Source organism: Crinia signifera, chromosome 19, assembly GCF_055691185.1.
Source record: "Crinia signifera chromosome 19, ASM5569118v1, whole genome shotgun sequence".
Lineage (NCBI taxonomy): Eukaryota > Metazoa > Chordata > Amphibia > Anura > Myobatrachidae > Crinia > Crinia signifera.
The window spans coordinates 60961883-60976176 of NC_139226.1; the positions used below are offsets into that span (position 1 = coordinate 60961883).

Sequence of the window (14294 nt, forward strand, 5' to 3'; positions counted from 1 at the left end):
CGTTGCCATGGGGGAATACATGCTCGTTGCCATGGGGGAATACATGCTCCTGGTAACGAGGGGACAGCTGTCGCCAGGAAGAACTGTGGGCACTGACAGGTGGGCAGAGAGCCAGGGGCTGCCCGGCTGTATTCACAGCGCTGTCCATCCCGGCTATTTGAAATCTCGCGCTGCCGCCTGCTGGGTCTCAGGAGCGGCAATGGTGGCTCCTGACTGGCTGGCGAACCCGGGAGACGGAAGCGCAAGATTTCTAATAGCCGGGACGTGCAGCGCTCTGAATACAACCGGGCAGCCCCTGGCTCTCTGCCTGGCTGTCAGAGCTTACAGTTCTTTCCAGCAGTGGCTGTCCCACACCCTGTTACCGGGAGCGGCCCTGCATGCCCTGTGGCACGGGCATAACTAGAACTTTGAGGGCCCCATGGAAACCTGGAGGGTGGAGACAGGAAGGTAAGAGAGGGCACTGAGAAGGCAGGGAGTGGGGAGAGGGGGCTGAGAAGACAGGGTGTGTGAAGAGGGGGTCTAGAGGGGGCTTGGGAGACAGGGAGTGGGAGAGGTGAGACAGGAAGGTAATAGAGGGCCCTGAGCAGACAGGGAGTGGGGAAACGGGGGGGGGGGGGGTGGGGGGGGGGAGAGATGGAAGGGGGATAGATGGGGGAAGCTTGGGAGACAGAAAGGTAAGATAGGGGCCTGAGCAGACAGGGAGGGGGAGAGGGTCGGGAAAGGCTGTGGAGAAAGGGTGAAAAAGACTGGGATTAGGGAGAAAGTGAGGGGGGAGTAGGGGGCTAGGTACACAGAGAGGTGGCTGAACAGACATGGAGTGGGAGAGAGAAGGTGGGTGGCGACAGTAAAAACTTTGTAAAGTGCCTCCTTACACAGTACCTGCCTAGTCCCCCTTCAATAATAGCGGTGCGGACCACTCGCTGTGCTGCGCTGGCATCTCCAGCTGCAGCCAGTGATTACTGCTGGCGCTGTGTCCCCCGTCGAGAGGCCCTGGCTATTCCCCGGAGTCCCGGAAGCTAGATCCCCAGCAGTGCGTCGGGTCTTACTGACAGGCTGCTGTGGGGGGAAGGACCCCACAGCAGCAGCTGCTGAGCGGCTCAGGTGACGGCAGCCACACTGTCACTACAAGCGCGGCAGAACAGCTAAAACGTGCCCGGGTGCCCCCCCCCCTAAATCCGCCAGCGAGCCTGGGCACAGGCTGATAGCAGCGGGAGCTATCAGCGTGCCCCTTTGCGCATCTTCTCCCCCCCCATCACGGCAATGCAAGTCGGCGCCTCCGGCTCTTCCCCCTATATAAGCGGCACTACTGTATAGATAAAACCCCTCTGTGACAGTAAGGGACGTGCTTTCTGCCTACATGAAAGCACGCCCCTGTCACTGAGGAGGCGCCACTGTCCCCAATCACATCTGCCGCAGTGACAGGGGCGTGCTTTCATGTAGGCAGAAAGCACGTCCCTGTCACTGAGGCACTGCTATAGGTGCCGTATATGCACCTTTTTTAAATGGGCTTTTGCAGCCCGATGCTCGGTCCCTCCCACTGCCCGCCCCCCTGTTTAATACTATAGTATAGGCAGCGGGAGGCACCGCACTTGGTGCCTCATAAACGGAGAAAAATGGAGAACAAAGTATTATAATAATACAAAGCATATACATATGACACATAATATGTGTCATAAGTATTTTCTTTGTATTATTTTATTATATTAATCATTAATGACAGGGGAGGCACTGCCTCCCCTGCCTCCCCTGACTGCACGTCCCGGCAGGTTTCATATGAGGAAACTGCAGGCTTGTTTTCTAGCTCAATAGAACAAGGACAGCAAAAACCTGACCCAAAGGATAGTTTTCCAGGGACTGCTGGGTCCATGCCGAGTGATAGAGTTATACGCATGTGCAGACTCCTCATTGCGCATACACATGACACAGTAGCCCATCACTGGAAGCAATAGTTTGCCAGTGACAGAATGTAGGACGCTGCTGAGGAGGGGTCCTTGCCAGGGAGGTAAGTAATGTTACATACAAACAGCGTGATTACTGCATATGTTTGTATAATTCATTTTTCTCAACATTTAAGAATAATTCAACGCTATTAAGAGTGAGTAGTAGTAGATGGATGCATAGGAAAAAAAGTGTATTTGGCGCCATCTAGTGTTGATCTATAAACAATCTACAGTTCATAAATTGGATGGTAAGGGGGAAACATACCAGTTTACATTTTGTATCCTTTTCATTTGTCATTTGTCAAAATAAAAAAATCTCATTAAATGCTCCAACATTTAAATATCAGTCCAGAGAAACACCTGCATACAACTTAAAAGCAGGTAGGCAATGTAACAAAGCAATGAAGAAGGCAAGTCAGATGCTTGGTTGCATAGGGAGAAGTATCAGCAGTAGAAAGAAAGAAGTAATAATGCCAATGTATAGGTCATTGGTACGACCTCACCTAGAGTACTGTGTTCAGTTCTGGAGGCCATATCTCCAGAAGGATATAAATACATTAGAGACTGTACAAAGAAGGGCAACTAAAATGGTGCATGGCCTACATCACAAAATGTACCAGGAAAGACTAAAGATCTTAATATGTATACTTTAGAGCAGAGAAGGGAAAGGGGGGACATGATAGAAACCTTCAAATATATCAAGGGTTTTAACAAGGTACAGGTGGGAGACATTCTTCACAGGAAGAGGAGCAACAGAACACGAGGACATGCACTGAAACTAGAGGGAGGAAGATTCAGGGGAAATGTGAGGAAGATTTTTCCACAGAAAGAGTAGTAAATAAGTGGAATAGCCTACCATCAGAGGTGGTAGAAGCAAATGCAGTAGTACAATTTAAACATGCTTGGGATAAGCATATTGATATCCTTACAAAAAAATAAGGATCAAATATGGTTTGAGGTAGCATGTTTAAAAAAGGGGCAGACTAGATGGGCCAAGTGGTTCTTATCTGCCATCAAATTCTGTGTTTCTATGTTTCTATGTAACTCCTAATGAAACAGTTAGATCAGCATTCCCAACATGGGGGTACTTGAAGATAATATTGGTAATGGTGGAAGAAGTAGTCTCCCGATGCGGAAGAAGTCTTGGATTGCCATGTGGATGAAACATGTTGTGCCACTTCCGGTTCCGTCTGCAGTGTCATCAGCGTCTCCTCATGCTTTTGCCCAACCAATCCGACATAGGAAAGAGATCCATCTATAAGTAGATCAAAGTGTGCAATCACATCAATTGTTAGCATCGTACTGATTACTGAGACAGGATTATATGCAACAAAAAAAGCTTGAAATATGCATGCAAATATGCATGAAAAAATACTTAAAATATGCATGAAAAGTAGGGATGTGCACCGGCCACTTTTCGGGTTTTGGGTTCTGATTACCTTGAGGTTTTGGGTTCTAATGGGTTTTGGCAAAACACCTCCGAAGTGTTTTGTGTTTGGATTTTTTGGATTTTGGGTTCTGATTTTTTTGTTAAAAAAGCATAAAAACGGCTAAAATCGCAGAATTTTTATTTTTTTTGCTCCTACGCTATATTAACCTCAATAACATTAATTTCCACTCATTTCCAGTCTATTCTGAACACCTCACACCTCACAATATTGTTTTTAGGGCAAAAGCTTGCACCGAGGTAGTTGGATAACTATGCTAAGCCACACAAGTGTGCGGCACAAACACGTGGCTCATGTAAGAGTGGCACTGCAGCGGTAGATACGCCGGTACTAGGCACCAGGTAGGTAGATACGGCAGTACTAGACACAAGACAGGTAGGTAAGGCAGTACTAGGCAGTGGGCCCCAGACCAGACAGGTAGATACGGCAGTATTAGGCAGTGGGCCCCAGACCAGACAGGTATATACGGCAGTATTAGGCAGTGGGCCCCAGACCAGACAGGTAGATACGGCAGTATTAGGCACCAGGCAGGTAGATACAGCAGTACTAGACACAAGACAGGTAGATACGTCAGCAATACTAGTATTGTGCACCAGCAGAATTTATAATAATTAATTTTATTATTAGGTACTGCTTGGCAGTGGCACTCAGTGGCACACGTCAGTGCACCGGCATCAAAAAAAGCTCGAGGCTGATCACTTTCGAACCCAAATTGCTGGGCCTTCAATCTGATACTAGTTATACAGTATGGGTTAATTGGTTCCAGAAATATTGCGGGTAAACTAATTTTATTATTACTGAAATGTAATTTCATGGCTGTTTTATGATCTTTGAGAGCAGATTTCCCTGGAACTAAATGGCCCAGTTTCATGGGACCAAAACATTTGAAGCTCACTTAAAATTTCTTCAATATGATACTGGTCTCACGTAAATGGGTCAGTTGGTTCCGAAGATATAGCTGGTGAAACAATATAGCCGGTTAAAGGGGGAGGGGGGTGGTTTTCTCTCCACTTCACACCAGAAAATGCAGGGACTAGGCTGGTGTAAAAGGGGCCAGTCCCTGCATGATCCTGGGACCATATTCCCGAATAAATCCCTGCATTTTCTGGTGTGGAAGGGGTATTATTTCAAATAGCCGGGACCTGCAGTGCTCTGAATACAGCCGCGCAGCCCCCCCCGCTCTTTGCCCGGCTGTCACTTCTGCCTGGAGGCAGCTGTCCCCCAGTTACCACGTGAATGTGTTCCCCCTTGGCAATGAGCATGTAAACCCACATGGCAACGAGCATGGAACCCCTGGCAATGAGCATGGAACCCCTGGCAATGAGCATGTAGGTAAGCAGCACTTATGTGCATAATTTTTAATTGGCATTATGGTGTTTGGCATAATACATATTGTAAATTAGGGTGTGTGGTTTAACATGTAATGGGCATTATGGTGTAAATGTTTAATGCGTGCCTTTGGCGGGCAATGTCTCTGTTTGAGAAGCATATTGTGAATTTTGGTTCAATCCGTTTCATATAGTGTGTATTTTGGCTCAATCAATGTGGCAAAATGTGAATTTTGCCTTAATCTGTGTGGCATAACATGAATTTTGACTCAGTGTGAATTTTGGCTCATTTCATGTGGCATAATGTGTAAGAGGCAAGTACAGTATAAGGGGTTTACTATTGTGTTGCCTGATTTGTATAAGAGGTATATGGTGTGGTAAACTTAGCTGACCACATAAAAGGTGATGAAATGTTGCCTACCAAGTTTTGGCTTTTAGTTTTTTTTTTTTAGAATGGAATGCCGCCTCACCCCGTAAGTATTTTAGGACATTGGCGTCCTGCAGCTGCACCTTTGGAGGGCTCTCGGCTATATATCTCCCTACATCCTGTGAGTGCCGAATTTGTAATATATAATTAGTTGAAAGTATTTACACAAATAGAGACACACCCATGAGCAGACCACCCAACCAGAACACTGGTCAAGCCCCCACATTATTAGGTGCTGGCCACAACCCCTATTATTGCTCATAAAAGGGCCTTGATAATTTTCAGCTCCAGGCCCATTTAGACCTTAATCTGGCACTGGGTAGGTACACTTAGGCAGTAACACTGCCAGTGGCCACAGTGGACTGAGTAAATAATACTGGCAACCTCTATTCACAGTATTCAGTGCAGTGCAGTGCAGTGGACTATATATAATTCAATTAATTATTAATAATATAGCAGCCTAGTAGGTAGAGAAAATAAACTACTGGGTAGGTAGGCAGGCAGGCAGGCAGTAGCACTGCCAGTGGTCACAACAAAAGGTAGTTATTATATTACACACTACCAGTAGCTTTATGCAGTGCACCAGCAGAATTTATAATAATTAATTTTATATTAGGTACTGCTTGGCAGTGGCGCACGTCAGTGCACCAGCAGCATGGAATTATTGGTACTCTTTACCTAGAACGGCGCCCATCGGGGTGATCGCGGGATCGCGGGCAGTACATAAACGGCCGCGACGCGATGCCCGCGATCACCGCGATTTTCCCATAGGGAACAATGTTAAAAAGCCAGATTGACCGCGATTTTGCATTCAATGCCTCAATGCCCGCGATTTTACCATAGGAATCAATGTTAAATGGGCTACAGAGCCCAAATAGGCTCAATTAACCCTTAAATGTCACCCCAATTTTTTGACGCCACCCCACGATCCACGCAAACCCGAAGCGTGGCGAGCGCAGCGAGCCCGCGAGGGGCGGCGGTACGCGTCCTCCGACCTTTTCATGCCCTACTATCCACGTCGGCGTGGAGTTGAGAATAGAATAGTGTGGCGAGCGCAGCGAGCCACCGAGCCCGAAGCGTGGCGAGCCCCGCGAGGGGACGCGGATACCTTCACAGTTATACGCGTCCCCTCGCGGACTTCACAGGTGTCCGTGGCGACGCGGACACCTGTGAAGCCCGCGAAGGGACGCGTTTACCTGTGAAGGTATCCGCGTCCCCTCGCGGGGCTCGCTGCGCTCGCCACGCTTCGGGCTCGGTGGCTCGCTGCGCTCGCCACACTATTCTATTCTCAACTCCACGCCGACGTGGATAGTGGGGGTATGAAAAGGTCGGAGGACGCGTACCGCCGCCCCTCGCGGGCTCGCTGCGCTCGCCACGCTTCGGGTTTGCGTGGATCGTGGGGTGGCGTCAAAAAATTGGGGTAACATTTAAGGGTTAATTGGGTCTATTTGGGCTCTGTAGCCCATTTAACATTGATTCCTATGAGAAAATCGCGGGCATTGAGGCATTTTACATTAAAATCGCGGTCAATTAGGCTTTTTAACATTGTTCCCTATGGGAAAATCGCGGTCATCGCGGGTACACGATTTTGATGTACCCGCGATTTACCCGTGATGCCCGCGATTTTTTACCCCTGACGCCCGCGATTTTTTACCCCTGACGCCCGCGATTCTGATCGCGGGCGCCGTTCTAGGTAAAGAGTACCGAATTATTTTTTACAGTCCCACACAGCACAAGTATTATTTTTTAATTAAATTAGATATAGCAGCCTAGTATGTACTAGGTAGGTACACTAGGTAGGCAGTGGCAACAGTGGACTGAGTAACTAAATAATACTGGCAGATTCAGTGCAGGCAGCACCAGTGGACTATATATATAATATAATTAATTGATTATTAATAGAGACAGGATTATATGCAACATAAAAAGCTTGAAATATGCATGCAAATATGCATGAAAAATACTTATTATATGCATAAAAAGTGTTAAAATATGGTACATTAAATAATAAAAAAAGTAATTTTTAACTTATTTATTTAAAAATCAGCATACAATTAGTTGCAAATAAACCTCAAAAATAGGCCCACAGCATTTGCAGATGTCTAGTGCTGTACACAGGATTTTTTCTCTTCCTCGCTGCTACAGCAGACTGCAGCGTCCAAAGCTCTTCTGGGATCAACTACACAGACCCTCATCTCCAGCGCCGATTGATCAAATGTCAGCATAGCGTGTGAGGGCGGCGCAGGGGAAGGCTTCCTCCCTGCGCCGCATACTCACTGTGACACGGCATTTCCTCTGCGCCGCGGGATGTCACAACCCTTCCGCCCACCTCCTCTGCTGCAGAAGTCTGTCTCTTGGTGTAAAGTCCCAAGCCAGGGGCAGGCAAAGGTTCAGGAGCTTCGTAATGGCATCCGCCGGACTGACTTTTATCAACATGGATTGGCAGCCTAGAGCAGTGTCAGACATATTGTACATCCAAGGTTCCCCATACTGCGCACATATTGCCCCAGCCCCAGCCTGCACACTCTACCACTACCTGGCCAGCAGCAGCAGGGCAAAGCAGTGCTGCAGGGCAAAGCAGTGCTGTAACTCGTGGGTGGGAAGAGGGCGGGGTCTAAAATATGCACCATCACTAGATTTTAGGTAAAATATGCAATAACCAGTGAGAATGGGCAAAATATGCAAATACATATGCAAATATGCAAATGCATATAATCCTGTCTCTAATTATTAATATATAATATAATATTACAGGCACAGCACAGCACCAGAGGTAGGCCCCAGCACAGAGGAGACAGTAGTACTACAGGTTCACAGTTAGACTGTTCTCCTAAGCAGAGAGGAGAACAGAGTACACAGCAGCAGTGAGGGAGACAGCCCCAGCGAATAAAATAATTAATTACAGCACAGCACACCAGAGGTAGACCGCACAGAGGAGACAGTAGTACTACAAGTACACAGTTATGCCTGGTACACACCAGGACGACTAGGGCACGATTCTGTCAATTTAGATCCAATTCCGACTGGTTGTATGCAGATTGTATGTACTTTTGTCTTTTTTTGTCATTTATTTGATCCGATTCCGATCCGATGCGCGTACACGCCACTCGTTTGGTCGCATCTTTGGTCCTACGTGCTGCAAGTAGGATCCGTCAATCCCAGGCCGACCGACCATCAATCGCATGCAGATCATTCAGTGTTTTTTGCCGCCTCCGTCGGCCGTCGGTCGGTGCGTCCGTCGTTTGATCCAGCCTATTTGAGTGGCATTTCCTAAACACTCCCCCGGCGCCATGTTTTTCCACATAGCAAACAGTGCTGGCGCTGCAGCTGGACTCTCCTTCTTGTCTCATCTCCCAGAACAACAACCTGGTACGTTTGCACTCCCAATGCTCTCCTATGCATGCCCACTGTTGCCACCAATGTATATAGTCTGTATAGAGCACTAGTTTGTCAACCGGGCACCTGATCATGTCACTGTTTGCTCAGGTGGGCCCCATGTGTGTGTGTATATATATATATATATATATATATATATAACCATTGTCCACCATTGCAGTATTCCATGCACTCCTCTCTGCTAGGCCCCATTCACCTGTTTGTTTGCGTGTGTGTGTGTGTGTGTGTGTGTATATGTGCATATATATATATATATATATATATACTGTATGTATGTGTGTATATATATATATATATATATATATATATATAGATATATAACCATTGTCCACCATTGCAGTATTCCATGCACTCCTCTCTGCTAGGCCACATTCACCTGTTTGTGCGAGTACCCACGTGGTTTATATTATCAGATGCCCTTGTGGTCTCCTCTATGTGGGGAAGACCACAAGGTCCTTTAAAGAACGCATGGGTACGCATAGGTCCACGATCAGACAATCCCTTGAGGGTAAACCTGCATCCAATGAACAGCCTGTTCCCAGACATTTTAGGGAAATGGGACAAAATTTGTCAACCCTGAGGTACAAGATAATTGACCAGATTCCTACCAATCAAAGAGGGGGTGACCGTGATAGACTCCTATTGCAGTGCGATACCCGCTGGATTCACCGTTTAAATACGGTGTTTCCAGCGGGCCTCAACGAGTACTGCAGCTTCCACTGTTTTTTGTGATTGCATATAGATTGTACATGTCGACACTTCAGGTCGACCATGCATGCCTTTCGTTTTTGGCATGCTTATTTCTTTGACCTTCATGGTCGTTACCAGCCTCTTGTATCATCCCCAGTATGCAGGTCGGTGCCGACACCCTCTGTATACACGGGACTTACGTTTTTTCCTTTTTATTGTTGATGTAGACATGCTCTAGTACATGCTGCCTTTATGCATTGTGTTATTCAGCCTGTTTGATATACTCTTTCTCTCATCGTGATGCGCAGCTGGTGCATCACGATTGCTCATTCTCTGTGTATCCACTACAGATTGTTTTTAACACATTTGTTTATTTTAGGTTGCCGGGCAACCACCCGCCCAGCCGGGTTACGGAGCCTTTGTGCGCCACAGGCGTGGTGACGTCATCGGGGACGGACCCGGAACTGGACGGGCGGCGTGCACGGTGACTGGGGAGCACGGTGGAGGTAAGGTGTATTTAAACGCTGTTTGTTTTACATTGTATTAAGCCTGATGAAAAGCGAGTAAAGCTTGAAACGTTGCTGCATACTGCAAGACCCTTGTGTTCAGTTTTTTCCTGCTATTGCTAAGTCTGACGAGTGCCTGTTCCTCTCCAGGCACCTAAATGCCAGTCATCCAGCGCATATATATATATATATACACATTACCTGGGTGACCAGGTGTCCAGCGCACCAAGGCAGTTTAATAACCCATCCTCACCTGAGTGCCAGTCATCCAGCGCATATGCATATATATATATATATATATATATATATATATATATATATATATATATATAAAACCATTGTCCACCATTGCAGTATTCCATGCACTCCTCTCTGCTAGGCCCCATTCACCTGTTTGTGTGAATAGCAATGTGCACAATAAAATGTATAGTGGTTTTCATAAAAGTTTATTAACTTTTCAAATACTTAAAACATATGAACTAGGTAAATTGGTAACTATAACTATAAAAATTTAAATATGAAACAAAACATGGCTATAAATATAATAACGAATGGTTTTATCTTTACAGTCCCAATGTCTAACGCGAAAGAACAGGAATTTTTGGAAGGTTTCATAGAGAAGTATAGTTCCCATGAATGCCTGTGGCGAACCAAGTCCAAGGAGTATTCGAATAAGATGAAAAGAAATCAAGCCTTGGAGGACTTGTCTCACCACAGTCTCCCATTTCACCCAGAGGCCAACGTAGAATGGGTGCGGAAACACATTCAGAATCTCCGGACTGTTTTCTTGAAAGAACAAAGGTGGAGGCTGCAAAGAAGTCTGGTGCTGGAGTCGACGAGATGTATCAAACATCGCTCTGGTACTACGACAGGTTGACGTTCACCCTCAGCCAGGAGTCGATGAGGACAGGAGCAGTTCTGATGGTCGAACATGATAACCAAGAAGTCATGGCGCATGAGGAGGATAATTCGCAGTCTGTGTTGGTGAGTCTAGTTTGTTGGCTATCTATATGATTCCTCCTGCCAATCCACAGCCCCCTCGCCATTAAAGTAGGCCATATACTCTTCCCTCACCTGTTTGGCTCGTGCACTCCCTGTGAAGTGTTGTGTTGGGGTTTGCAAGGAGGATATCTGCACTACCTCCTCTGGCAGATCTTGGTCTTCTTGGAGTGCTGTGCCTGTAGCCCTTTGCTGTGTGGCTTTTCTGCGGAGCAAATTGTGCAGGACACAGCACGCCGTGACAACCCAGTCAATTTTGTCCACCCTCAGGTTAATGGCAGTGTGGAAAATGTGAAACCGGCTAGCCAGGATGCCAAAAGCATTTTCCACAACATGCCGTGCCCTGGATAGCCTGTAGTTGAAGATCCTTTTGTCATGGTTCAGGCCCCTTTGCGCATATGGCTTCATGACGTGCTCGTGCAGGCCAAAAGCCTCGTCCGCCACAAACACAAAGTTAAGCCCCTGTTTAGTTTCCTGGACAGAGCAAGTGAAGGGTGTTCGCTGTGAGCCTTTCATAGAACTTTGTGTCCTTGAAAGTGCCACCATCCGATGCACGGCCATTCCTTCCTACATCCAGGAAGATAAACTCATAGTTTGCATTAACCACAGCCATTAGTACAATGCTAAAATGGCCCTTGTAATTAAAGTAGTAGGAACCACTATTGATAGGCTGGGCTATGCGGACATGTTTACCATCAATGGCTCCACCGCAATTTGGAAAGTTCCATCGTTGTTCAAACTCCTCTGCGATGACTTTCCATTCATTCACGCTGGTAGGGAACTGAAATTAGAAGTAAATAGAATTGATTAGTAAACATGTTGTTCAATTTTTTTACAGCTTGCTGACTACCCACCTCCAACGCCGGACCTGTCTGCGCTATCAGATAATGCATGTACATCGAGCGAAGCTCCTACTCCGGCACGCACTCCGCCACCCACCCTGGAACCCACTCCACCACTCCCCCGTGCAAAAAAAATGCGTGGCAAAGGAAAAAAAGGAGAAGCAGCAGCAGATGAAGAATTTATGATGCGGGCACAGCGAGTCCTGCAAAGAAACCCGGACAAACATGACAACTACTTCACTTATGTGGCAGAGTGTTCGCAACATGGCTCCGGACCAGCAACTGACTTTTGAAAAGTTATGCATGGAGTTGGTGTATAATGGCAGTTTAGGGTATCTCAGCAGAGGCACTAAAATAGTTGGCATGGGTAGTGCACCAGAAACACCACTGTCATTAGAATCACCAGTGCCTACTCCGCCTGCCACCGTACCAGGCCAGTCGAGCACACTTTCAACACACACACAGTCGACACCCACACAGGCTTCTCAACCCGCCAATTACCGTCAATTCTACAGTTCCTTACTGATAGAAGATCCGGAGTCTCCTGTTTTTGAGGATCTGTCTTAAAATATAGGCTATTTTGTCATTTGCCATCCACATGGTCTCAGCTGCAGATATGTGAAGGCCACTGCTCACATGGCGTATGGCGCACATCAATGGGACCGGGACCATTGCATCTGCGCCATGCGCCATGTGTGCCGCAGCCTTTACATATCTGCGGCAGACATCCTCTGCCCCACAGTACCTTATCCCTACTGTTGTAAGGGCCTGTTTCATAAGTTACCAGAGTGTCTTTTTTCTTGGTTTTCTACGTATATGCTGCTACCTGTACCTGCATTACCAGAGGGAGAACAGGATTCTCCTCAATCTGGAGAGCAAACTCAAATATTGCCCTTTTTTTTTTACCAATAGTATGGGGTACTGTGCGACAGACATGGTCTCAGCTGCAGATATGTGAAGGCCACTGCTCACATGGCGTATGACGCACATCAATGGGGACGGGACCATTGCATCTGCGCCATGCGCCATGTGTGCCGCAGCCTTTACATATCTGCGGCAGACATCCTCTGCCACACAGTAGCCCGTACTTATTGGGAAAGTTTAAACTGGGTCATACTTAAATGTTTATATATAGTAGTGTGTTTTTTTTGTAAAATATCTTTTATATGGTATTATAATATATTTGTGTTGACACAATAAATCTATATTTGTATATGTATTTACACATGTTTTACATATGAAAGGCCTAAAAAACCTGTTTAGGTACTTGTGAGTTATCTGGACGCCCGATTTTTTGATTGTATGCCTTAAGTTAAGGCATACAATCAGATGCGATGCGATGCGATATCGCATCGCATCGCATCGCATCGCATGCGACCATCGGATGCGATGACCCGATTTTTCCATAGGAATCAATGTTAAAATGATTCCTATGGAAAAAGGGGTCCTTTTCATACCCCTACTATCCAAGTGGGCATGGAGTTGGATATAAACCTGTGGCGAGCGTAGCGAGCCACCGAGCCCGAAGCGTGGCGAGCGAAGCGAGCCCCGCGAGGGGACGGTATTCCGTGTCCCCTCGCGGGGCTCGCTACGCTCGCCACGCTTCGGGCTCGGTGGCTCGCTACGCTCGCCACAGGTTTATATCCAACTCCATGCCCACTTGGATAGTAGGGGTATGAAAAGGACCCCTTTTTCCCATTGAATTCCATGTTAAAATGGACTCAGTCCATTTTAACATTGATTCCTATGGAAAAATCGGGTCATCGCATCGCATCGCATCGCATCCGATGGTCGCATGCGATGCGATGCGATGTGCCCGATCCGACCCGATTTTGAAATCGGGCGTCCGGATAACTCACAAGTACCCCTGTTTATGTTCTAGGCCTAAATTATAAATAAAACAATTTTGTTTGCACAATAAAGTGTACGGTGTATTTTTCATCCTTACCTTGCAATACTGGTACTGCAGCACCTTCACAATGGCTTTGCAGGTCTCCGGGATGATGAGGCCCAAAGCTTGCGGGGAGATGAGGGATCCAAACTTCAGGTCAGCAAGAGACCGTCCTGTCGCCAGAAACCTCAGGGTCACCACCAGCCGTTCCTCAGCAGGGATAGCCATGCGATACTTGGTATCCTGCTTCTCGATGCGGGGAGTCACAAGACGCAGCAATTCCTGGAAGGTGGCATCATCCATCCGCAAAAAGTTCCGGTAGTCGTCTGGGTTATTTTCCCTGATGTCCCTGAGCAGTGGCATGTGCGAACGAGTATGATGCTGCAGTAGCCACTGCTTTGTCCAGCATGATATTGCTCTCCTGTGCTGGGCCCTCTGATGCCTGAGCTTCAGCACAGCATAATAGAGCAGGTAATCTTGCTGGTGACGACCCATCACTGCATTCTCCATAGTGCAGGGTTAAAAGACACTTTGTAATGGCAGGCAAAACAAAGTAATGTGTAAAATAGCTATGTCCAGCGTTCAGCAGGTATAAACCAAGCCTCACTAGTAACAAAGCAGAAATACACTGGTTTAAAATGGCTGCTGCTATTCCTATCCCCCCAGCTAGTCCAGCCCCTTCATTTAAATTTCAAAGGACAATATGACGACGGTCGCATGTGTTCTTGCAAAAAAACAGCGATCTGACGGTCTTAACGACCATCATGGGCGCATCGGGATCGGATCTAGATCGTTCCGCAAAAAAAAAATTTTTTGCTAATCGTTTG

The 14294-nt window shown here is 46.9% G+C and overlaps 1 long non-coding RNA gene across 7 annotated transcripts in view; it reads right to left on the reverse strand.

Annotated features, from left to right (window-relative positions):
* Window positions 1–1860: 1860 nt before the first annotated feature.
* The window catches only part of LOC146042592 (uncharacterized), a 750533-nt gene continuing 738099 nt past the window's right edge, over window positions 1861–14294 (reverse strand). For 4 of the 7 annotated variants that reach the window (XR_014463935.1, XR_014463934.1, XR_014463936.1 and 1 more), the window contains exon 8: window positions 1861–3195. This is a non-coding gene — a long non-coding RNA (uncharacterized LOC146042592). Of the gene's footprint in view, window positions 3196–11448; window positions 11516–14294 lie in introns of those variants that run through there. The other 3 variants (XR_014463930.1, XR_014463932.1, XR_014463931.1) reach the window with 2 other exon arrangements.